General features: G+C 44.0%; 1 pseudogene across 1 annotated transcript; it reads left to right on the plus strand.

The window, feature by feature from the left end:
• Positions 1 to 1,233: 1,233 nt before the first annotated feature.
• LOC308610061 (transcription termination factor 1-like) lies at positions 1,234 to 22,593 on the plus strand (annotated as a pseudogene). Its single transcript has 10 exons — positions 1,234 to 1,784; positions 3,114 to 3,340; positions 4,452 to 4,637; positions 5,575 to 5,653; positions 8,936 to 9,066; positions 12,147 to 12,381; positions 15,332 to 15,421; positions 17,014 to 17,079; positions 21,300 to 21,385; positions 22,267 to 22,593. The product of its transcript is annotated as a transcription termination factor 1-like (transcript).
• The last annotated feature ends 720 nt before the right edge of the window (positions 22,594 to 23,313 follow it).

The following is a 23,313-nucleotide window of genomic DNA, read 5'->3' on the forward strand; positions in this document are numbered from 1 at the left end:
AACCGAAAAAAAAAAAAAAAAAAGTCCCGTGTAGCTGGAGCAACAGAGTTTGAGAGGAGAGGTAGAAGATGAGGCCGTGGGGGAACAAGGGCCCGATCATGGCAGAGCACTGTTCTCAATTAACTATATTTTTTCCATATCATAAAGGCAATGGAACCAGACAAGTGAATTACAGTGAGCTTGCTACACATTTAGAATAATGGAAAACTTATAATCATGACTCCAGGCTTGCCATTTGTCCTGCAGTTTCGTTTTTGTGTGATTTTTTTTTTCCTCCTGAGGCTAATGTTTAAAATGCTCTGCAAAAAGAAACCATGTGGTTCTGTTTCCCTATAGGAGTAAAATGGAAGGAGGATCAAGCAGATTGGAAACCCACACTCCAGTTTTCGTCTAGAAAAAGATCAAGCATTCTGTACATAAGGAGAGACATGGGAGGCATCCCCATGAAAGATTCAGAGACTCCTCCCTGGCAAAGAAACCGGCTGACATAACTAAGGGTAAAAAAAAAAGAGAAAGGATGCCCAGCATCTTGTTTCTTCTGCTTTGAAGCAATCAGAAATGTGTGATGATCCTGAAAAGACCACTTCTATACCGAAAAAGAATAAAAAGAGAAGAAAAGGTGCTTTGGGAGTCTATAAGGAAACAGGTATTGTGTACATCCTGGTGGATAAAGAGAACATTGTGGGGGCTTCCCTGGTGGCGCAGTGGTTGAGCGTCCGCCTGCCAATGCCGGACACATGGGTTCGAGCCCTGGTCTGGGAGGATCCCACATGCCGCGGAGCGGCTGGCCCCGTGAGCCGCAATTGCTGAGCCTGCGCGTCTGGAGCCTGTGCTCCACAACGGGAGAGGCCGCGATAGTGAGAGGCCCGCGCACCGCGATGAGGAGTGGCCCCCACTTGCCACAACTGGAGAAAGCCCTCTCACAGAAACGAAGACCCAACCCAACACAGCCATAAATTAAAAAAAAAAAAAAAAAAAAGAGCTGGTGACACGTACGTGCGCCGAGACAGCACGAATTGGAGAAAAAAAAAAAAACTTCGATAGGTTACCAGAGTAATTCAAGGTAAACTACAAATAAAGGATAATTGAGACAGAATTAAAAAAAAAAAGAAAACATTGTGAACACACCCAAGAATTTTAGAAAGCATGTCGATGTCATTTACATTGATGTAAGCAAGCGGCAAAAGTCAACAAAAGGGCCTGAAGCACATTTAGTTACTAAGTCACGTGAAAATGAGTCAGAACTGCATGATAAAGTTCGGGGGAAAAAGCATAAAAAAACATCGGAGGAAAGTCAGGTCCTGTGATGCTGTCCAGGAGAGTCTGGGTGCAAGCATCACCCTGCCCAGATCAGAATCCCAAGAGCAGGAACCCCAGCCTCCCATGGGCCAAGAAGGTGAAATCGCACAACTACCAGTGTCTGCAGATCAAAGCAAGTCTAAGACAAGAAAGAGGAAGCGTCCAAGTGACCAGGAATTCGAGGCCTTGCCTGCGCCTGAGAGCGCTGAGAACATATACTCAGAGGGATCTCAAGTGATTGGTGCGGTCGGGACTGCAGGGGGCAATCAGGAGTCCAGTGGCCTTAAGAAAAAGTCTAAGAAAAGGAAGAGAAGATCTTCTGTTGATACTGCCGTGGCACCTGCTGGTGAGTTTTCAGTGCTCAGGACGAGCTCTGAGGACACGCGCTTTGATTCAGTGGAAGGTACTGGTACCTTGATTGAAGAAAGTGTGAAACCCAGGCCACAAGAGGAGAAACCCCAGGCCTGTTCGGAAGAGGTGCAGAGGTAACGTGTGGGTGTAGAGCCTTCTGATGGTGTGCGTCTTGGGTGTGAAGTCTGCCCGTTACCTCTTTGTTCAGCACGGCCATAGGAAGGGGCAGAAATCATAAAGAGATAGACCATCGAATGTATAGGATGTCGTGCACATTTAACTGAGTAACTTGGCAGGTACTTTGCGTTCTTCATGTACAAAATAAGGCAGTTACAGTCTGTTTTCACTAAGAATTATTTCAGCCCTGAAATTCTATGTATAAGTTTAAAAAGAATTTTAAGACCCCACAATTACCTTGTCTATATGTACAGAGAGAGGAGAAAGGATCAGAGAACTTAGAATGCTACTGAACAGGAAAAAAACTTGACTTAGGGTTCTCCCTAATAAAAGAAACTTAGATATCGTTCTTTATATAATTATCATTTAAGTATCCTGGCCGATGAGTAGATGCAGGAATTTTTTTGAAGCACTTTATTTCAGTTCCTGGGAGTTGGGACAGGTTTTCTCCCCTTTTCTACTCTGTGACGTTCTTACATTTGCTAGATTGTCCTGGCTTAAAATAGTTTCACATAGAAGTTAAATGGCAGAGGGCCCAACTCACATCATCCTCTGTGCCCTCTCTTTGGGGACATTTTTAGATCACTGATAATGATGCAGGAATGTTCTCGGCCTGTGGTTCTTAACTTGTATGGGGCTGTGGACCTGTGAAAGCTGTTGACCCTTTGCTCAGACAAATACGTACAGTTTTGTTTTTGTTTTTGTTTTGTTTCAGTTTCCTGTCTGGGTGGTTAGCTGATGCCCTTGGCTAAGAACACCTTTGCACATCTGGCAGAAAGTCTGTGGGAATGAATTAGTGATAGATACATAGAAGACTATGTTTTCTTTATACTGCCAAGGGGAAAATATGTGGCCATTGTTAACTGCAAGGAAGCAATTGTAACGATGTAAACCCTGAATATTGACTTAACTAATTAGTAACCATTATTATAAAACAACTCATTGGTCGGGGGGAGGTGTCTTGAGTATCCATGGGTGTAGAAGAGGGCTGAGCTTATGAGGAAGTCAATATCTGAAACAATACAGTTGAGAAATAGTAACATAAGCAATGCCTGGTGGAAATAGGGCTTAAGGCGACATGTTTACCTTCCAGGCAGCCTCTGAGGTGTATCCAAGTTAGTAAAGCTACATTAAAGAGTTCAGACATCACAGACGGAATCAACTCCAAGATCCCTTCCAGCTTTAATGCTGTCGTAGTCAAAGGGAGAGTCACTGTAAGGAAAGAATCTGAAAGCCATTAGGGCACGTGACCTGTCAGTGTTAATCAATCCACTTTTTCTCCTTAGATTAGAACCCACAAATGAAGAAGAAAGCAATTTGGAGTCGGCTAAAGATCCTGAAACGAAATATTTATCTGAAGGTTCGAGAGATTCAGATAATTCAGACGTGGATTTGAATTCCACTGTGAGGCAGCTCCAGGAGTTCCTCCCTGATATCAAGGAGAGGGCTGCCACTACAACTAAGTGAATATATCGGGATGACTTGGGACGCTTTAAAGAATTTAAAGCCCAGGGTAAGCTTGTGGGACTTGAATATTTGTTGAACTTTTCTATATGCGTAACTAGCCCTGACTTTCTTTTGTGAGTGGTTCATATTTATAGATTCACAAAGAGCATCCCTTAGCTACTTTCAGCTTTATCTCCTTCCAGAATCATTATCTGCACTGTAAAATTACCAAACTGAAGTGCACTAGTTTTCCTCCTCTGTGCCCAACTTCTGGTAGGGGAGGCGAGGAAAAACGGGACTAATGGATCCAGGTGATCCACAGACTAGAAGATCAAGCCCGGAAGAAGAGGGGGAGGAGGTTAAGTGGTTGAGACACTGGGACGGGGGCACAAGTGAAATCAAATTAAAACACGCATATCAACATCATCAGCTTTGATGAGGTGTAATTTCAAGGATATTAATTTGAGGGTGAGCTGGTTGTAGTGGGCATGGCTTCAGGCAACACCCAGCTTGGTCTCCTTCTTGATTTCACTGTGTTACAAGAACCTCCCAGAAAGCTTATTGGGTTTCAGAATGAACTACAAATGTAAGGTTGTGTACTGCAAGTGATAAAAGATTTTTAAAATAAGTTTAAGATTAGGAAAATGTACTGTGTAATGCAGTCAATAATAATGAGACTTGAGTGCTTTGAGTTATGACGAGGAATAGAACGTAAATTGCAGTGACATTGTCCCCACCTCCCCCCAACATATATTCGTAGAGAATATACATGTTCATGTTTGTGCCACCCAGTTCCCAGCACTGCCTTGGGGGGAGGAGGGGCAGAGGATAGTGAAGTGGGGGGGGGCGCTTCTTTTAAACTTTTATTTCAACACTGTTTGAATTTTTAATGAATTTCTATTACTGTTAATTTATTTCTTAAATAACTGTGTAAAAAGGAATTGATGACACAAGAAAGGTCACATTGGAGTAGGATGGCCAGGGAAGACTTTGGGAGGACAGTGTGGCTTTGGCCGAACTCTGCAGGAGAGCCAATGTCAAGGGCACAAGTAGGGGCTGCTCCCCGATAGGTGGGGAGGAGCTGACGGGTGCTGTTGTGATTGCTAAAGACAAAACGGTGGTTCGCTTTCATTCATTGTTGACAGTTGTGTACCTTTTTCTCCTTCCCCAAATCCTAGGTGTCGCTATTAAATTTGGCAAGATTTCCGTGAAGGAAAATAAGCAGTTAGAGAAAAATGTGCGAGAATTTCTGTCTCTGACAGGAATCGAGAATGCAGACAAGCTGCTGTACACAGACAGATACCCAGAGGAGAAATCTCTAATCACCGACTTAAAAAGAAAGTACTCGTTTAGATTGCACGTTGGTAAGTTTAGAACTGTGGCCTCTTTGACCATCTGCAGCCTTCCAGCCTTGCACAGATAACCATGGTGAGTATTGAACACAATGCCTGGCCCGTCCAGTACATGCAGTGCATGTTAGCCGCTGCTACGTTAATAGTATTTTTATTGCCAGCCTATACGTTCAGGGATTTGGAATGTGTTCACGTCTCCCAAGGATAGTGCTTTTACAGATTTTCTAACAAATTAGATGATCAGCTTCCAGCTTTCCTACTTGGTAACAATTACGGTTTTGGTTTCTCTTCTTGACCTCTATTGTGTATTTTTTGCATACACTGCACAAAGTACTCTGGTATACACCAGAGTCTCAGACGTTTTTTTAAGTAGAGCCATTTTTGCGCTTTGAGCTGGAACCCTCCTCTTGGAGGTATCCTGGGGAAGTTAGAAGGTCACGAAGCAATGTAGGTTTGGACTGGAAAAAAAAATCTCTCTTGAATTTAAAGAGAATAATTTCTTAGGTGAAATGCACAAAGGAAAACAGAACAGTGAGCCCCTGCTGGGGGATCCTTTCATCTTTAGAGTGGCAAAGCAGGAAGAAGCTTATTCAATTGCAAAGTTTTTTTGTTTATCTTATGGGGAGCTGCTGGAGTGTGTCCTCCACCTCCAGATTACGGTAAAAGCTCTTTGCCTAATAAGGGTCATTTCCGTGAATTTAGCAGAACAGAAGCTAGAGCCCCTACATACTAAGCATCTAGTTTCCAGAGATGGCCACGGAAACTGGGGATTTTGTATATCTGCTCCCCAAGACGGCTCTCTGCAGGACATAGGAAACCGCACCCTCCACCTGGGGTCTAGGATAGCGTGTGCTGTAAAAAGGGGCCCTTCTGGGTTTCTTTTATAATTGTGACTGTGTTTCATGCCACGCTCCGGTTGTCCCTCTGACCACCTCTCTTCCGACTTTAGGTAAGGGCATTGCCTGGCCCTGGAAACTCATATACTGTCGAGCAAAGAAGATGTTTGATGTCAACAATTACAAAGGCAGGTAAGAAAAAACTTGAGCAGAGCATTTCTCTAGTCTTTGCTGATACTGTAAATCAAAACGTACACAACAAAATCGTGAAGAGTTTCGTGTGTGAAACCAGATGTGCCGTCAGGTGTATGTCTCCAAAGTCCCTTTCAGTTTCCACCTCTTGAATAAATCTTCTGTCATCTTCCCCTTTCTAAATCCCTGGCTTTTACTTTATGCTGTCAATTGTAGCATTCTCCACGCGCTGCCTCTTAGCGTCACCTGTGCAGTTTTCTCGGCAGTCTCCTAAGTTGTAAGCTCCCTGCGAACCCAGACTTTCCTTCTCAGTGTGATGTGTGCCCTTCAGCACTGAGCCCAGTGCTTTGGGTTTTCAGTAAATATTTGAAGGTGGGGGTGAGCATTTGTGTGAGGTCATTTAAGTGTGATTCGGTAACATCAATGCAGAGCTTCATGTGGCGGTAGCCTTTCTGTCCTCCCTTTTTTCCTAAATAAAATACCCAATTATGTTCTGTTTCCAACATTCCAAATAAATCAAATGTAGACTGAGCGTCAGTGGTGGGTAAGCACTCTGCTTAAGGACAAAGGGATGAGGGAGAAAGCATCAGCTCCTACCCTTGAGGGCCCAGACAGCCACCTAGGGCTCAACTACTGATCTCACTTCCAGGAGGCAGATGGAGTGAATCTGTCACGGCCAGTTGGGTCCTACTGAGCGCCGTGATCTTGAATCAGGACATAGGTACTATCAGAACGTAACATTGATATGACCTCGGCTTCTTTTTAAAAATTTTACCAAAAGAAATAAACCGGAAGTAGAAGAAAGGCGCCTCCACACAGACTGAAACCTGCCCTCTCTTTTTCCCAAGCCCCCGCCATGTACTTTAAGGAAATTCACTAAGGGTGACATTTTAAGTGGGACCAAAATGATGCTTTTGGTAAATGAATGAGGTAACCTGTTTTTCTACCTGTTACATCACTGTGGGAAATGGCATTTTTCAAATAATGAAGGTCTGTCATTCTGATAATAAAGTTCATTCACTGGTACCATATTACTTGTGTTGTGCTGACCATTTACCCTTAAAGTATGTTTCCAACTTAAGGAACTCTTAAGTGAAAAAGCCATAGAAAGTCAAAAATCAAAGAATTGTAAGGCTCCAAGGGGCCATGGAGGTCAGTACACCTGTTTCCTCATTTTCGTACACTCTGTTTTTCTCTCATGTCCTCTTTTTTGTTGCTTCAAGGGTACTTTTAAGTCTTGTTTTAAATCTCAGGAAGACCCTGCTTGCCTTATAAAGGAAACTGCTAAAAAGCTTGATTCTTAATGGTGAAGGATTTCGCATCTCTGTTCACCATGCTCTGCATTTTAGATCCATTTCTGAGAATGCTAGGATCTTACTGTCCCCCGGTAGTTGTGGATCATCCTCATTAGAAATGGTTAGTATTTTATTAGGGCTGCTTTTGTGTTGCATTAGTAATAACATAAACTACCACTTCTGACCCCTCTTCCTTCCCACCAAAAAGGAATTATAAAATGTCATAATGATGGCTTTTTTTCCCTTAAACATTTAAGATGTTTAATCTCAAAATCTGCATATATTATAGTGCACTTTAGTTCTTTTCTTTTAATGTATTTGCTTTTATGTGGGATTGCTGCCTCTTAACTTCCTTAAACTGTGACCGATTTGTGCTAAGGCATCTGTCACATCTTTTATTTTTGTCTGTGTTCGGTCTTTGTTGTTGCGCACGGTCTTTTTCTGGTGGTGGCGAGCAGGGCCTACTCTTCGTTGCAGTTTGTGGGCTTGTCATGGCGGTGGCTTCTCTTGTTGTGGAGCATGGGCTCTAGGCGCACGGGCTTCAGTAGTTGTGGCTCTCAGGCTCAGTAGTTGTGGCGCACAGGCTTAGTTGCTCCACAGCATGTGGGATTTTCCCAGACCAGGGATCGAACCCATGTCCCCTGCATTTGCAGGCAGGTTCTTAACCACCGCGCCACCAGGGAAGTCCCTGTCTCATCTTTATTGAGCACCTGTTGTCTGTCAAGCATTACCGGGTTCCAAAGTGTAGAAAACTGACAGGGTCCCCACCCTCCGAGGACTTCCCCTCCAGAGCTGTGCTGTCCATCCATGTGACCACCAGCCTCATGTGGCCATGGAGCACTTGAACTGTGGTTAGTCCAAGCTGAGATGCGCTGAAGAGTGAAGTATACAATGGACTTAGAAGGCTTGGTGTGGAGAAGAGAGTGTAAAGTGTCTCATTCATACTTTTAGGTTCTGATTACATGTTGAAATGGCTGCATTTTTAGTATATTGAGTTAAATAAGATATGTTATTAATTCATTAAAACTAAATAAAATTAGGGACTTCCTTGGTTGTCCAGTGGTTAAGACTCCGTGCTTCCACTGCAGGGGGTGTGGGTTTGATCCTTGGTTGGGGAACTAAGATCCCACATGCCGCATGCTGCCGCTAAATAAAACCCCCAAACACATGGAAGGCAGAGTGGAATGGTGGGAAGTGGTCCTTGGTGATTTGACTGAGCTCCTGGATTAAGCTCACCCTAGGGCCCACTTGTATCTGGACTTTTCAATTGCCTGAGCCAATAAATTATCTTTAAAAAAATTAATAAAATTAATTTTCACCTGACCACTAGAAAATTCTAAATGACATCTGTGGCTCATATTTCCATTGGCCAGTGGTGGCCTAGACGAAGGGTCAGATAAACCAGGGAAGCCACGAGCGTACAGTTGCCAGTGGTGACGGGGGCAGTGAGAGAGCAGCAGAGTGTCCTGTGGGAGAGGACAGCAGGACACCTCCAACCAGGTGGTCAGGGAAGCCCTCTCTGAAGATGCACCATTTAAGCTGCTTCTGAAGAGCTTGCAGGAGCTTTCCAGCGGTGGAGGGAGGCCATTCCCAACACAGGTCCAGAGGCTTCGAGGTGAGAAAGGCCGATAAGGCCAATAGGGTTGAACTTAGGGAGCACCGAGCTTTGCAGGCACAGTCAGAAGTTTGGGTTTTATTGTGTGAAGCCTTTATGGATTTGGCTGGGGAATAGCATGATCAGATTATTTGCCCTGGCCTCTGTGTAAGTGAGCCAGGGACTGCGGTGACTGACTTACAGGGTGCTCATGGTTGCGATGCCGAGACAGGAAGTATCTGGGCTCAGGACCTTGGTAGGACTGCGCTGAGCAGGTTTCCTGACAGCCCGCCCTATACGGCTTCTCCCAGCGTCGCAGCGTGCTGCAGTGAGAATAGTGGTTTTAAGCTTGTGGTTAACGCTTAGCTGTGATCTGTTTTCCCTTCCTCTAAGGTATAGCAAAGGAGATACCGAGAAGCTAAAGATATACCAGTCCCTCCATGGAAACGACTGGAGAAAGATTGGCGAGATGATGTCTGGAAGTAGCCTCTCTGTGGCCCTGAAGTTCTCCCAGATCAGCAGTTGTAAGTCGTGGTCTCTAGAGCCCACTTTGGTGAACAAATCAGCCCACAGTGGCCCAGGGCCCAGGCATCACTGCAGGCCTGTCTTCTGAGAGAGTCATCACTCTTTCAGCCATTCTCTTACTGATTCATTTATTTCTTCATGCATATTGATGCAGCCTTTATTCACCAGACTGATTTCTGCCACACGTTATGTCAGTAGCTTTCAGTGTGACTCCAACTGCCAGGTAAACTGAAACCCACTCAGCCGGTGGGCAGGAGAACCTGGGCCACCAAGGTCCTTTCCCCCAGGTGACCAGGGAAACCATCAAAGGGAGGGCCTGTTAGTCAGGGACGTTTCCCAAAGCCAGTGTCAGTCGTCTCTTGTCTGTTCTCTTCTTTCATAAAAAGCTTCCTTGGTTATATTCTTCACCTTAAAAAGTCCCCAGTTGCTTTCAGAAGACAGTCCTTAGTGGGTGTTAGCTTCAGCCCAGAGGCTCACATGCTCCGGCCCTGCAGGCAGAGCCGTGCAGCGGGTCCCAGCAAGGCGTCTGCATGTCCGCACGTGGTAAACTCTGAGGTGGTGGAGACCACGCCTTTTGTGCCACCAACTCTGGCCACCGGTGCCACGCGAAGACTCAGCACAGCCAATTCTGCCAGTTTCCAAGAAGTAAAGCAAACATCTGGATTTGCACGTGTGTGTGAAATCAAGATCTTTTTTTTCTTGGGACTCTCTTTTTTAAAATAAATTTATTTATTTATTTATTTATTTATTTATTTATTTATTTATTTATTTATTTATGGCTGTGTTGGGTCTTCGTTGCTGTGAGCGGGCTTTCTCTAGTTGCGGTGAGCAGGGGCTACTCTTTGTTGCAGTGTGCGGGCTTCTCAGTGTGGTGGCTTCTCTTGCTGTGGAGCATGGGCTCTAGGCGCGCTGGCTTCAGTAGTTGTGGCGCACAGACTCTAGAGCGCAAGCTCAGTAGATGTGGCACATGGGCTCAGTAGTTGTGGCTCGTGGGCTCTAGAGCGCAGGCTCAGTAGTTGTGGTGCATGGGCTTAGTTGCTCCATGGCATGTGGGATCTTCCCAGACCAAGGATTGGGCCCGTGTCCCCTGCGTTGGCAGGCGGATTCTTAACCACTGCCCTACCAGGGAAAACCCTCTTGGGATTCTCTTGATTTTTAAATATTCATCCAAATTGTTATTGGGGAAATAGTAACAATAACATTCTGTAGGCCAGATCGAAGATATCTGTAGCCTTCCAGCTTGCGGCCTCTTCCTTAGCATGACTGTGAGCATGTAGACAAGAAGAGCGAATCATAGAAGCTTTTGATGCCCTGCACCAAGGACTGGCTTTAGGAATTTACAGGTGCTGGGACTTCCCTGGTGGTGCAGTGGTTAAGAATCCACTTTTCCACTTCAGAGGGCATGAGTTTGATCCCTGGTCAGGGAACTAGGATCCCACATGCTGCAGAGCAACTAAGCCCACACTCTGCATCTAGAGAGAAACCTGTGTGCCACAACGAAGGTCCTACGTGCTGCAGCTAAGGCCGAACACAGCCAAATAATTTTTTTTAATTAAAAAAAATAGCTTAATGAGTGCAATATGTAAAAAAAAGAAAGAAAAAAAGAAATTCACAGGTGCCTTCATCAAGTACTGTGGTGACGCCATTGTAGCTGTTAATTTCACTCCAGAAACTCTTGGGGAGAGTTATTTATATAACATGAAAGTCGTTTGGTTATTCTCTTTCCACTAAATGTTTGGGAACCTCACAATTTCTTGCAGTAGGTATTACTCTTAGAAACAGGAAGAACAGCTTTCTCGAAGATAAAAAAAAGATTGCATTAAGAAAGGATTTGTTTTCTTTGCAGTTGGTTGTGTATGTGTGTGTGTGTGTGTATGTGTGTGTGAGTGTGATTGGTCCTTAAAAGGAATCTATGGCCACTTTCGTAGTTTCATTTTGATTTGCATGTAACTGATAGTTTTTTTGGTTTTGTTTTGTTTTGTTTGGCTGCGTTGGGGCTTCATTGCTGCGCGCGAGCTTGTTCTAGTTGTGGCGAGCGGGAGTTACTCTTTGTTGTGGCGTACGGACTTCTCATTGCCGTGGCTTCTCTTGTTGCAGAGCACGGGCTCTAGGTGCGCAGGCTTCAGTAGTTGTGGCATAAGGGCTCAGTAGTTCTGACACGCGGACTCTAGAGCACAGATTTAATAGTTGCGGTGCGTGGGCTTAGTTGCTCCCCGGCATGTGGGAACCTCCTGGACCAGGGCTCGAACCTGTGTCCCCTGAACTGGCAGGCGGATTCTTAACCACTGCACCACCAGGGAAGTGCATAACTGATAGTTTTATGTTTGTGTAATTGAGATGTTGCCCATTGTCTTCTGAAAAGTGTCTGATTTACCTTTTTGTTTATAAAGGCTTTATTTTGGGACTTCCCTGGTGGTCCAGTGGTAAAGAATCCTCCTTCAGATGCAGGGGACGCTGGTCGGGGAACTAAGATCCCACATACCGCGGGGCAGCTAAGCCCGTGTTCCACAGCTGCTGAGCTCACGCACCCTGTAGCCCATATGCCACAAACTACAGGGGCCATGCACCACAACTAGAGGGAGAAAATTCACACGCCACAACTAGAGAGAAGTCCGTGCACCATAACAAAGAGCCTGCGCTGCAACAAAAGATCCCACGTGCTTCAACAAAGATCTCATGTGCTGCAACTAAGACCCAACACAGCCAAAAAAATAAAGAAAATAAATAAATTAAGGGAAAAAAAGACTATTTTTCTAGAGCAGTTTTGGGTTCACAGGTAAAGTGAGAGGAAGGTACAAAGACTTCCTACTTATCTCCTGCCCTACACATGCACGGCACACCCCCATTCTCAACACCCCCCAGCAGAGTGGTCCATTTGTTACAATCCGTGAAGCTACCTTGACACATCTTAACCCCCCAGAGTCCACAGTCCACATTAGGGTTCACTCTTGGTGTTGTAGCTTCTGTGGGTTTGGAGAGATGTCAAATGACAGATACCCCTCATCATCATTTTGTTGTTAATATTGTGTTTGAAAGCAAATAGATGAGCAACTTCAAGACCATCCTTTTATGTCAACAGAAAGAAATCATGGTGCTTGGAGCAAGACGGACACCCAGAAACTAATCAAGGCTGTTGAAGAAGTGATTCTAAAGGAAATGTCTCCCCAGGAGCTAAACGAGATGGATTCTAAACTCCAAGAGAATCCTGAAGGTCGCCTGTCAGTTGTTTGGGAAAAACTGTACAAAGGCATATCCTGGGTAGAAGTGGAGGCAAAAGTGGAAACCAGGAATTGGATGCAGTGTCAAAGTAAGTGGTAAGTTTGAGGCTTCTTACATAAATTTCAACAAGAAGCATTCCCTGCCCCTCTCTCAGCAACTTCCGGAGAGGGGTGGACTGCTGAGGTTACTAAGAATATCTGTAACTACCACGTGGAAAGCCTTACAGTAGGTCAAGAATGATCCTCTCTAATCCACTGCTCCAACCACTTCAATATCGAAAGCTGATTTAAGTTAGCATTTAACCACCCCTGATTCATTGTGTGGCTTCTTCATAAAGAACTTGGACCTTTTTATTCTATTTATTTATTTATTTAATTGAAGTAGAGTTGATTTACAATGTTGTGTTAGTTTCTGGTGTACTAAGTGATTCAGTTGTGCATATATATTATTTTTTTTGATTATTTTCCAATGTAACTTATTACAAGATAGTGAATACAGTTTCCTGTGCTGTACAGTAGGACCTTGTTGTTTATCTATTTTATATATAGTAGTTTGTATCTGCTAATCTGCAATTTCAAATTTATTCCTGCCCCCTTTCCCCTTTGGTAACCATAAGTTTGTTTTCTGTATCTGTGAGTCTGTTTCTGTTTTGTAAACAGAACTTGAATCTTTTTAATATTGAATATTGACTTCTGATTTCTTCACTCTGTCCCTTTCTTCATAAAACAAGATTGTTACCTATTTATAGCATGAAAGAAATACAAAATTAACGTCTGGATATTTAGGAGGGAAATCACAAGTGTAGTGATCAGTAATACCTCCACCTTTTTACTTTTGCTTTCTAATTCAGCAGTTCCTCTGTCTTCATCCAAAGCAGGGCAGTCATACTCTTTCATCCTAGAACATCTTTAGGTACATCCATCATGAAGAAGTAGTTTTGGTCCAGATGTTGCTGCATGTTCTTTGCCCAACGTAGCTTTTCCCAGCCCTGGAGGGATTCCGAGCTAACTTTCAGCTGCAACATGACAGCTTGAAGCAGTGGTTCTACAGCCCACGACCCAGGTCTCCTGTATAAACGGGGCTCCATCATCCTGCATAAAGGGGGCTCTGTCATCTTGACCATTAAAGAAGAATGAAATCCAGAGTGGGCATGTTGTACGTTAAAAGCAAACTGCTAGATTATACTGAGTATTGTTTATATACCTTACCGTTCTGCTGTAGAATATTTATCTTACTAGAAGACTACCCTCAGGAAATAAGGACAGATAATGTTTTGGGGGGGAAGTGTGTAATATGGAGGAACCAGAGCCCTTTCTACCCCTATATCTTAGGCTTAAAAAAAGGAGTGGGGACTTCTCTGGTGGTGCAGTGGTTGAGAGTTTGCCTGCCGATGCAGGGGACATGGGTTCGTGCCCTGGTCCAGGAAGATCCCACATGCCGCGGAGCGGCTAGGCCTGTGAGCCATGGCTGCTGAGCCTGTGCATCCAGAACCTGTGCTCTGCAACGGGAGAGGCCACAACAGTGAGAGGCCTGCGTACCGAAAAAAAAAAAAAAAAAAAAAAAGGAGTGGGGGCTTCCCTGGTGGTGCAGTGGTTAAGAATCCGCCTGCCAATGGAGGGGACACGGGTTCGATCCCTGGCCTGGTAAGATCCCAGATGCCGTGGAGCAACTAAGCCCGTGTGCCACAACTACTGAGCCTGCACTCTAGAGCCTGTGAGCCATAACTACTGAGCCTGTGTGCCACAACTACTGAAGCCCACCTGCCTAGAGCCCGTGCTCTGCGACAAGAGAGGCCACTGCAATGAGAAGCCCATGCACCGCAATGAAGAGTAGCCCCTGCTCGCCACAACTAAAGAAAGCCCACGTTCAGCAATGAAGACCCAACACAGCCAAAAATAATTAATTAATTAATTAATTTCTTTTAAAAAAGGAGTGGGTTATAAAGCCTCGGTTGGAAGATGATATGTCAGTGTCTTAAAAAGGAAATGATGAAGGGGAGCCGTGCTTCAGAATCAGCATAATTAAATAACATGCAAGGGTTCTTTTTTTTTTTTTTTTTTTTTTTTTTGCTGTACGCGGGCCTCTCACTGCTGTGGCCTCTCCCGTTGCGGAGCACAGGCTCCGGACACACAGGCTCCGCGGCCATGGCTCGCGGGCCCAGCCGCTCCGCGGCATGTGGGATCTTCCGGGATAGGGGCACGAACCCGTGTCCCCTGCATCGGCAGGCGGACTCTCAACCACTGCGCCACCAGGGAAGCCCTCTTTTTTAATTTGAAGAAAAAAAGTAGGAAACTTGAATGCTGAGCATAGGTTTACTTCATGAAACATTGAAATGGCATCAGCGGGTACATTTCAAACCAGTGAACATGGGCGGCTATTCGTAAAAACTCTCAGTTTCTCTGTGTGTGCCTCATGTACCTCCCTGCTCAAGAAAGTAAATGTCACAGCTCATGATCTGTCCATCAGATTGTGACAGATTTCACTCTTCAAGAGAAGCACTTTTTAAATATTTTTAATTGGGCTGCTTCTCTCATTAGGAACTTCAGGGAACCCTTTCCCTCAGCCTTGAACTTGGGGCCTTAGAGGAATCATGGAGTCATTGATCACTTTAGTAAATCTGTGTAGTTTGGTGTTTCAGCAGCTATAATGGTAATAAGAGCAATATCTCTCTGTTTGATAAACAAGCAAAAATAAATTGAGTCTACACAGCATCCTTTAGCACCTGCAAGCAGGCTTATTCTTTTTTTTTCCTCCCTTTTATTATACTGTTTATTATGGAAATTGTGTAACACACACCAACTTAGAACTCCTTGTATCCATCACTCATTTTCAATAACCATCAACTTTCTATCTCTTTATTTACCCTCTCCCACTTTAAAAAACTTTTAAAAAGGTATATTCTTGATGGTGGTAAATCTTAGCTGTGATGAGTTGCAAAAGTTATAAAGTGGTTCTGAATAAGGACAATTTAAATGAGGAAAACAAAGGACATTTTAATGGAAACTTTACCCCGAAAATAAACTGTTTTTCTTTCTTTCAATGTAGGACGGAAATTCTAACCAAGAAGAGGACAAATGGTCGGGACGTATACCGGGGACTTAATGCCCTACAGGCCAAGATCAACCTCATTGAAAGGTACAGAAATAGAAAGTGACGATATTTTACCCGTTTTCCTCTCTAGCCAAAGAGTAATTGTTAAACAGCAGAATCTGCAGTAAGATTACCACGGTTCATATTCCTGTTCCAGCACTTTCTACGTGCATGACCTTGGATGTGTTTCCTGCCTTTCTAGTTCTTGGTTTGTTCATGTTAAATGAGGATGATAATAACAGTACCTGCCTCTTAGTGTTATTGGCCGAAGAAATGAAATAATGCATCCAAAACGTAGCATGCACTCAATAAACATAGCTCTTTGAGTCTTTAAGGCTTTCACATAGACATTGCTTACTTCTGTCCATTGGAAAATGGAGGTAAATACTTCAGGCCGAGCCCTACTGCTCTCTAGCATGCATTAGTTGGCGTCACTGCTGCTTGGTCTTTAGTTTTGTCTTTGAGTTCCTGGTCCGTGCAGAGTCCTCCCTCCCCTGATCGACAGGGAGACACAGAACTGTTTTACAAAGACTGCGAGTCTAGTGGACCTGGCCTCATGTCCAATGAGGAACAGCAAAGAGCAGAAGAAACCTTTGGATTCTGGCCGCCCTGTCCAGCTTCATTATTCTTGCGCTCTGTCAGGAAGCCTGCTTCTCCTTCATTGGTGCGCTTCCTCGTTCTCCACGCTGGCGTGGCTGGGGTTTTTCTCCTCTACCAGAGACAGCAGAGACTAGCAGAGCCAAGGAGGGCATCTCACGTCAGGCAGGCCTGGGTTCCAATGTGGGTACCACCTATGAGTCATGAAACCTTGAGCCAATGACCCGAGCTCTCAACCCTGATTCCTGGCCTGTGGAAAGGACATAATCCCCTAGCTTCATCAGGTGGTGTTGAGGGTAAATGGATTAGTGGGTATCAAGGTCTTAACCCAGTGTTTGTCACTTAGTAAGTGCTGAGTACACATGTATACTACTCTTGTGTGTCTACATTGAATGGTGAAGTTGTGTTTTGGTTTGTTTGTTTGGTTGGTTTTTAATATTGTATTTATTTATTTGGTTGTGCCGTGTCTTAGTTGCAGCAGGCAGGTTCATTAGTTGTGGCATGCAGACTCTTAGTTGTGGCATACATGTGGGATCTAGTTCCCTGACCAGGGATCGAACCCGTGCGCCCTGCATTGGGAGTGTGGAGTCTTAACCACTGTGCCACCAGGGAAGTCCCTGTGTTTTTTTTTTTTTAATTGAAGTATAGTTGATTTACAATGTTGTGTTTAACCTTTGCTATACAGCAAAGTGACTCAGTTATACATATATATATTCTTTTTCATATTTCATTCTTTTCTATTATGGTTTATCACAGCATATTTAATATAGTTCCTTGTGAAGTTGTGTTTTTTACTAGGCTTGGTGGGAGATGCAAAGGGCTCAGGAGGAGGAAGGGTGATTTTTTGGTCTGTAGCTCACCCCAAGACCTTGGGCTGACCTTGGGTTAGCATGCCAGTGACACTGGGCCTGTGTAACAGGGGAGCTGGAGCAGGGGTGAACACGCTGAGGCCTTCCAGCTCTTAATATTCTGTGAGCCCATGAAGATGTGGATCCTGTTGATTTTTGGCTTGAAAACTTAATTTTTATTTTTTCTCATAGGTTGAATGAAATAAATGTGGAAGATGTTAATGAAATAGACTGGGAAGATCTTGCTAGCACCATAGGGTAAGGCCATTTGTTTAATATTAATCTAATGAAAAAATCAGAGAGGAGTTCTAATAAATGCCTCTCAGATTTGAAGAACAGGACTGAAATTCCTGCTGCTTATGGAACTCATCTATAAATTGTATTTGTGTATATATGTATTGGGAACACCCTGTCTACGTACCAGACCAGGTAAATCAGACCAGTCCTCCCTCCGCTCCAACCACCACCTCCACCCCAAGACACCTGAGAAGAGTGAATGAAATGTGTGCAGAGTCTCTTAAAAGCTTCATGGAGCACACCAGCTATGACTGGGATGAAGAACCCATGGTCCCTTTGCCCATAATTAGCCTTTTACCATTTGCCACATTGACTTTATCATCCCTCCCTTTCCCGCTCCCTTCTACAAGGGAATAGAATTCTTTCCCTTAACCGTTTCAGTGTTAGTGGTGGACGCCATGTCCTCAGCAAGGCTGTTATTCTGCATCAGCACAGTGATCGTACTGAGGGCACCTGACACTGATGCACTACTATTGTCTAAAACACAGCCCCCATGCAAATTTCACCCAGCGTCCCAGTCCTGTCCTTTATAACACTTTCCCCCTGATTTAAGATCCAGTCCAGGATCTGTCTCCTTAGAGTCTTCTAAACAGCAGAGTTGTTCTGCCTTTCCTTTTCTTTTTTTTTAATTATTGGAGTATAGTTGATTTACAGTGTTTCAGGTGTACAGCAAAATGATTTCTGTTATAGATTTTTTTAAATTTATTTATTATCTTATTTATTTAATTTTGGCTGTGATGGGTCTTGATTGCTGCGCGTGGGCTTTCTCTAGTTGGGGCGAGCAGGGGCTACTCTTCATTGCGGCTCGCGGGCTTTTCATTACGGTGGCTTCTCTTGTTGAGGAGCACGGGTTCTAGGCGCGTGGGCTCAGTAGTTGTGGCTCGTGGGCTCTAGAGCACAGGCTCAGTAGTTGTGGTGCACAGGCTTAGTTGCTCTGCGGCATGTGGGATCTTCCTGGACCAGGGCTCGAACCCATGTCCCCTGCAGTGGCAGGCAGATTCTTAGCCACTGCACCACCAGGGAAGTCCCTCCATTATAGGTTATTACAAGACATTGAATATAGTCCCCTGTGCTATACACTAGGTCCTTGTTGTTTATCTATTCTATATACAGTAGTGTGTATCTGTTAATGCCTTTGTCTTCTACGATGTTGAAATTGTGGGAAAATACAGGCTAGTCATTGTGGAGAACTTGCCTCAGCTGGGGAGTTTGTCAGACGCTTCCTCACTGTTAGATTCGGGTTTTGTATTTTACACGGGAATCAGTCACGGGGGAGGCTGTGTTTGTGTCACCAGGTCACATCCCATCATGAGGCATGTGGTTCTGATTTTGATCCCCTGGCTCTGGCGGCCTCTGCCACACTGCCCCACTGTAGAAAAGTAAGTTTTTCTCTTGGTGAAAAGAAACGGCCACGGGGAGATATTTTGAGACCACATCAAGCTCCTGTTCCTCTTCGGATTTGCCTCAGTGGTTTTGGTGTGCTGTTCCTTTGCATTTCTCCTCCGAGGAGTGAGATTTCATCGGTTGTCACTGTCTGTCTTCTTTGCTATGGTCCTTGCATTTTCAATCAGTTCCTGCCACTGGAGGAGAGGCCATCACTCTGAAGACCTGAGTTCACTGCTGGCCAAGCAACAGAGAGCTGGCTGGCAAAGCACAGTCCCTCTAAGCAATGCAAACTGTTGAGCATCACAGGGCTCAGGGGTTGGTGGGCTTTGGGAGGTGGGGATGTTGAGGGACTGTCTGGCCTTTAGTTCGGGAAGGGTGCTGAGGGGAACAGGGCTGCCACAACCTGGCTGCCTTTCAGAAACGTGGCTGCTGGCGTGAGGTTGTCACTGATCCATTAGGAAGGGTGTAAACTGGTTCTGCTGGTTAGATATTTACACCTTAGGATTATGGACAAAGAACAATCAGTCCTTTTTTTAACTTGGAGAATTGGAATCTTTTCGTGGCAGGCCCTGTTGGGAGTCACAGACACATGCCCATGGTTCCAAACCCTTTCCTCTTCTAGCTCGTCTCAGGGGTGGGGCACCAGCTCTTGGGTGTGGGTCCCTGAGAGGGGAGGGTGTTAGGGGCTTTGTAGGAAGGCTGTCCTGCTGTGTACCCCACCAACTCCCATCCTAAGAAGTATTCATGTCGACAGGTCCCTCCCTTTGTAATATCAAACCCCTTTTGAAAAATCTGACTTTTCCAATAAATGTTTGTGTATCTTGTGACATTGCCACAAATCACATTTCTTAAATTAAAATGGGTTTTTAATGATTTTAAGTAGAATTATATACTTAAATATTGATTGTTCTGGTTAAGGTTTAGAAATCTCAAAACTGTAAAACAGACATCATGGCATCCAGTCAAATACCATTGGAAATAGTACATCCTCAAAGTTTTAATAACGAATTAAAACAGTGAAAATAATTAAATTAGAAGTTCGGTCTCTTCAGGTTCTTTAAGCCTCCCTTGTGAATTGTTTAGGCAGGATTTTAAAGAAAGCATCTCCACCTAATGAGATGTAACACCTACTTCGTTTGAAAATGTCCAGGTCAGTTATTGTTACTTCTTGAAGCCTGAGCTTTGATCTGCAGAACAACCTGGGTGTGGGGCGCTGTGGGAAGAGGGAAGGCATAGATGCCCTAGATCTTGGGCTTTGCAGTCAGGTGGACCGGGCGTCAAGTCCTGGGACTCTGCTCATAATTTAGCCAGCCTTGGGCAGGTCATTCCCTCACTTGCCTCTGCGTAACGGTTTCCTCATCTGTGCAGCTTTGTAACAGCACCGTGATGACGACGACAGCAAGGAGACAGTGCGTGTCATGCCATGCACACGCGGCGGGCAGCTGCTGCCATGAGGAGGCAGAGAGAGCCCAGCCATCTTGTACTTCCACATACCTAGCAGATCCAGTTATTCCCACTAATCATATAACAACTAGATTAATTAATTACTGAAACAAATATGCCACGCTTTTGTGGCTTAGGAAGTGAGTGCCCAGGAAGTGAAGTTAGTGATTTTCACTTTAAAAAAAATATTTAAGATGTGGTTGTTTCTGTCCTACTTATTGTAAATGAAAAGTGGATTTGACTCACCAGAATATCGTAAGCATCCACTTTATTTAGCTTTGTAAAGTAAAAAATCCAGACCCCTGCCTTTGCATTGTGACAAATATATAGTTAGCCTGAAGGTAGTGGTTAAGAGTGTAGGTTTTGTGAAATGTTGCCATTGGCAGCAACACGGATGGACCTAGAGATGATCATACTAAGTGAAATAAGCCACACAGAGAAAGACAAATAGCATAGGATATCAATTATATGTGGAATCTTTAAAAAACTGATACAAATGAACTTACTTACAAAACACAAATAGACTCACAGACATAGAGAACAGACTTATGGTTACCAAAGGGTTAGCGGGCGGGAGGTAGGGGGATAACTTAGGAGGCTTGGATTAACATATACACACTACAGTATGTAAAATACATAAACAATAAGGACCTACTGTATAGCACAGGGAACTATACTCAATATCTTGTAATAATCTATAATGGAAAAAAAAATCTGAAAAAATTATATATATATATATATATATATATATATATGTACAACTGAATCTTTCTGCTGTACCCTTGAAAGTAACACAACGTTATAAATTAACTATACTTCCATTAAAAAACACTGATATCAAAAAAAAAGAAAGAAAAAAGTAGAATTTGGAGTGGACCCAATTGAAGTCCCAGCCCTTCCCCCCTATTCACTGTAAGATCTTGGGCATCTTCTCTTGGGTTCCCCATCTCCAAAACGAGGGATAAGCATAGGAGGCCCCACACAGAGTGGTCGTGAGGGTTATTTGTTGCTCTGCGGAGAGCCCTCAGGGTGGGGCTGAAGACAATGTTAGCATCAGCCCCTGTGAGCTAGTGTTACACCTTGTCTTCTCAACTGGTAGTTTAGATTATTCTAGTTTAGACAGAATCCGTGTTGTTGTACTTCTGTTTTTCTTCCTTTTGTGTGTGTGTGTTTAACCAGATGAACAATAGCTTTTCATACGTGTCTTATTTTTCTCACATGTGTAGACATGAGGATTAAGAAAGCTGCTTAGGTCTGTAGACCACCCCTCAATCAATGCACTTAGTACACAGGACTGAAATGATTAATTTTTAAACTGCCACTAACTTTTTGACACCTTTTCCTTTCTAAAGGGGTGTTCCTCCATCTTACGTCCAAAGTAAATTTTATAAGCTGAAAGCTTCCTGTGTTCCGTTTTGGCAGAAGAAGACTTTTCCAGGTCAGTATTTTCGATATCTGAATAGTTAAAAACGCAGCATATGGGGACACACGCTGGTAGTGTGACCTTGGGTAGTGACTTTTGGGAACCTCAGATTCTTCAAATGGAAAATGGTAAAAATTGGCAAATTATAACCCCTACCTGACAGGACTTTCAAAAGTACTAAATGAGATAATGAGCTTGAGAAGTGTGGTCACCAGGCGGCCGGGCGTTTAGCAAGCACTGGGTGAGGAGCTGCGAGTGCTTCTGGATTGCACAGCACACATGCTTACACCACATGCCTGCACACACACTGATCCACAAAAAACTGGAGGTACAGTTTCTTCTCTGCAGCCATTTGTAGGTGGTTTACATATGTAATTCCCAAACCTGGACTATCGGAGTCAGGTGGGGAACTTGGGAAAAAAGATACATACCTGGGTCTCATCCCAGACCCAGTCGATCCTAGTCTCTAGTCTGGGTCCAGAGGCTAGATTTTTCTCTAACAAGCTCACAGATGAGTCGCCAGTGGCCTGCCCAGCATCATTGTTTGGGAACCACTGGTTCGGGTAACACTGCACCCTGCAGTGTGTGACAAAATGCTCCTTGCTTTCAGCGGACAGCACTTCCTGGGTTTGAATCCTGGCTTCGCCCTCCTGACTCTATGACTTTGGATGAGCTTCATGTCTTTATGCCTCATTTGAAACACGGGTGAACAATAGTGCCTACCTCATAGCATTTTTGAGAGGATTGAATGAGTGACTATGAATAAAGCAGTTAGAGCCAGGTCTTGCACACAGTAGTGCCAGTAACAATGCATTGTCATCATCTGTGCCGTCCGTCCTTTGACCTTGGGAAGAGGCTTTGTCAGATCATCTCAAGATTCAGTTTCTTTTCTTTAGAGATTATAGACTACCTTCATGAGACTAGTCTACCGTTGCTTCAAGAAAAATTAGAGAAGAAGATGGAGAAAAACGGGACTGAGATCCAGACTCTGGCAACCCCCAAGCCAGTCTTCCTGTTTCGAGACATCTTTTGTTGTGACGATGACAGTGAGGGAGAAGACGGAGATGAACAATGTTAAGCGGCTGATACTCTCTTGTCCATTTTTCTAGGTCTGGTTGTGTTTATGTACGTGTCAATAATGCTATTTCCACTATTGATTTTACTGAAGAAGGTGCAACAGCCAAAGGAAGGGTATGAAAATAATAACATACCGTGGAACATTAAAAATTGATTCACATTTCATATTCAAGTTTGTCTGAATGTGAAAAGAAAGGCGAGTACATGAGTTGATTTAATATTTTCTGTGCTATTATATTGAAAATTATCATATTGAAAATACTTACAACTAATGGTTTTCATACAACAACAGGATCCCAAGTCCCTCTAATGGCAGCAGAGGGTAGTCATGTCCAAGGAACATTTTCTTTTTTTTTTTTTTTTTTTTTTTTGGCTGTGCCGCATAGCTTATGGGATCTTAGTTCCCCACCGGGGATTGAACCCAGGCCCTCGGCAGTGAAAACGCAGAGTCCTAACCCCTGGACCGCCAGGGAATTCCCCAATGAACATTTTCATGGTGTGGATTCAACTATACGTGCATTCAGCAAAACAGAGAATGTTAACAATTTTAATAATGCATGCCATTTTTTTCTGTGTTTCAGTTGTTTAGATGTATATTTTAGTGTGTGTGCGTATTAGGTAAGTGGTACAGGGACGTTTGTGTTCCTGGAAGCTGGTTTCGGTTCCCATGTGCCTGTCATGGTGTGCGTATCTCATCTTCCCGAGTGTGATTCTAGTGTTTAAAGATAAGTATTTTTCATACAAGATGCCCTCTCAAAGCCAGTCACAGAATTCTTCTGGTGTTTAACTGGAAAAAACAAAGAATCCAGCAGTCTCTTCCATTGCTTCTGGAAAAACTGCCTCTGTTAGACTTCCCTTGCTGGCAA

This window comes from Mesoplodon bidens (genome assembly GCF_964165515.1).
Source record: "Mesoplodon bidens genome assembly, contig: HAP1_SCAFFOLD_383, whole genome shotgun sequence".
NCBI lineage: Eukaryota > Metazoa > Chordata > Mammalia > Artiodactyla > Ziphiidae > Mesoplodon > Mesoplodon bidens.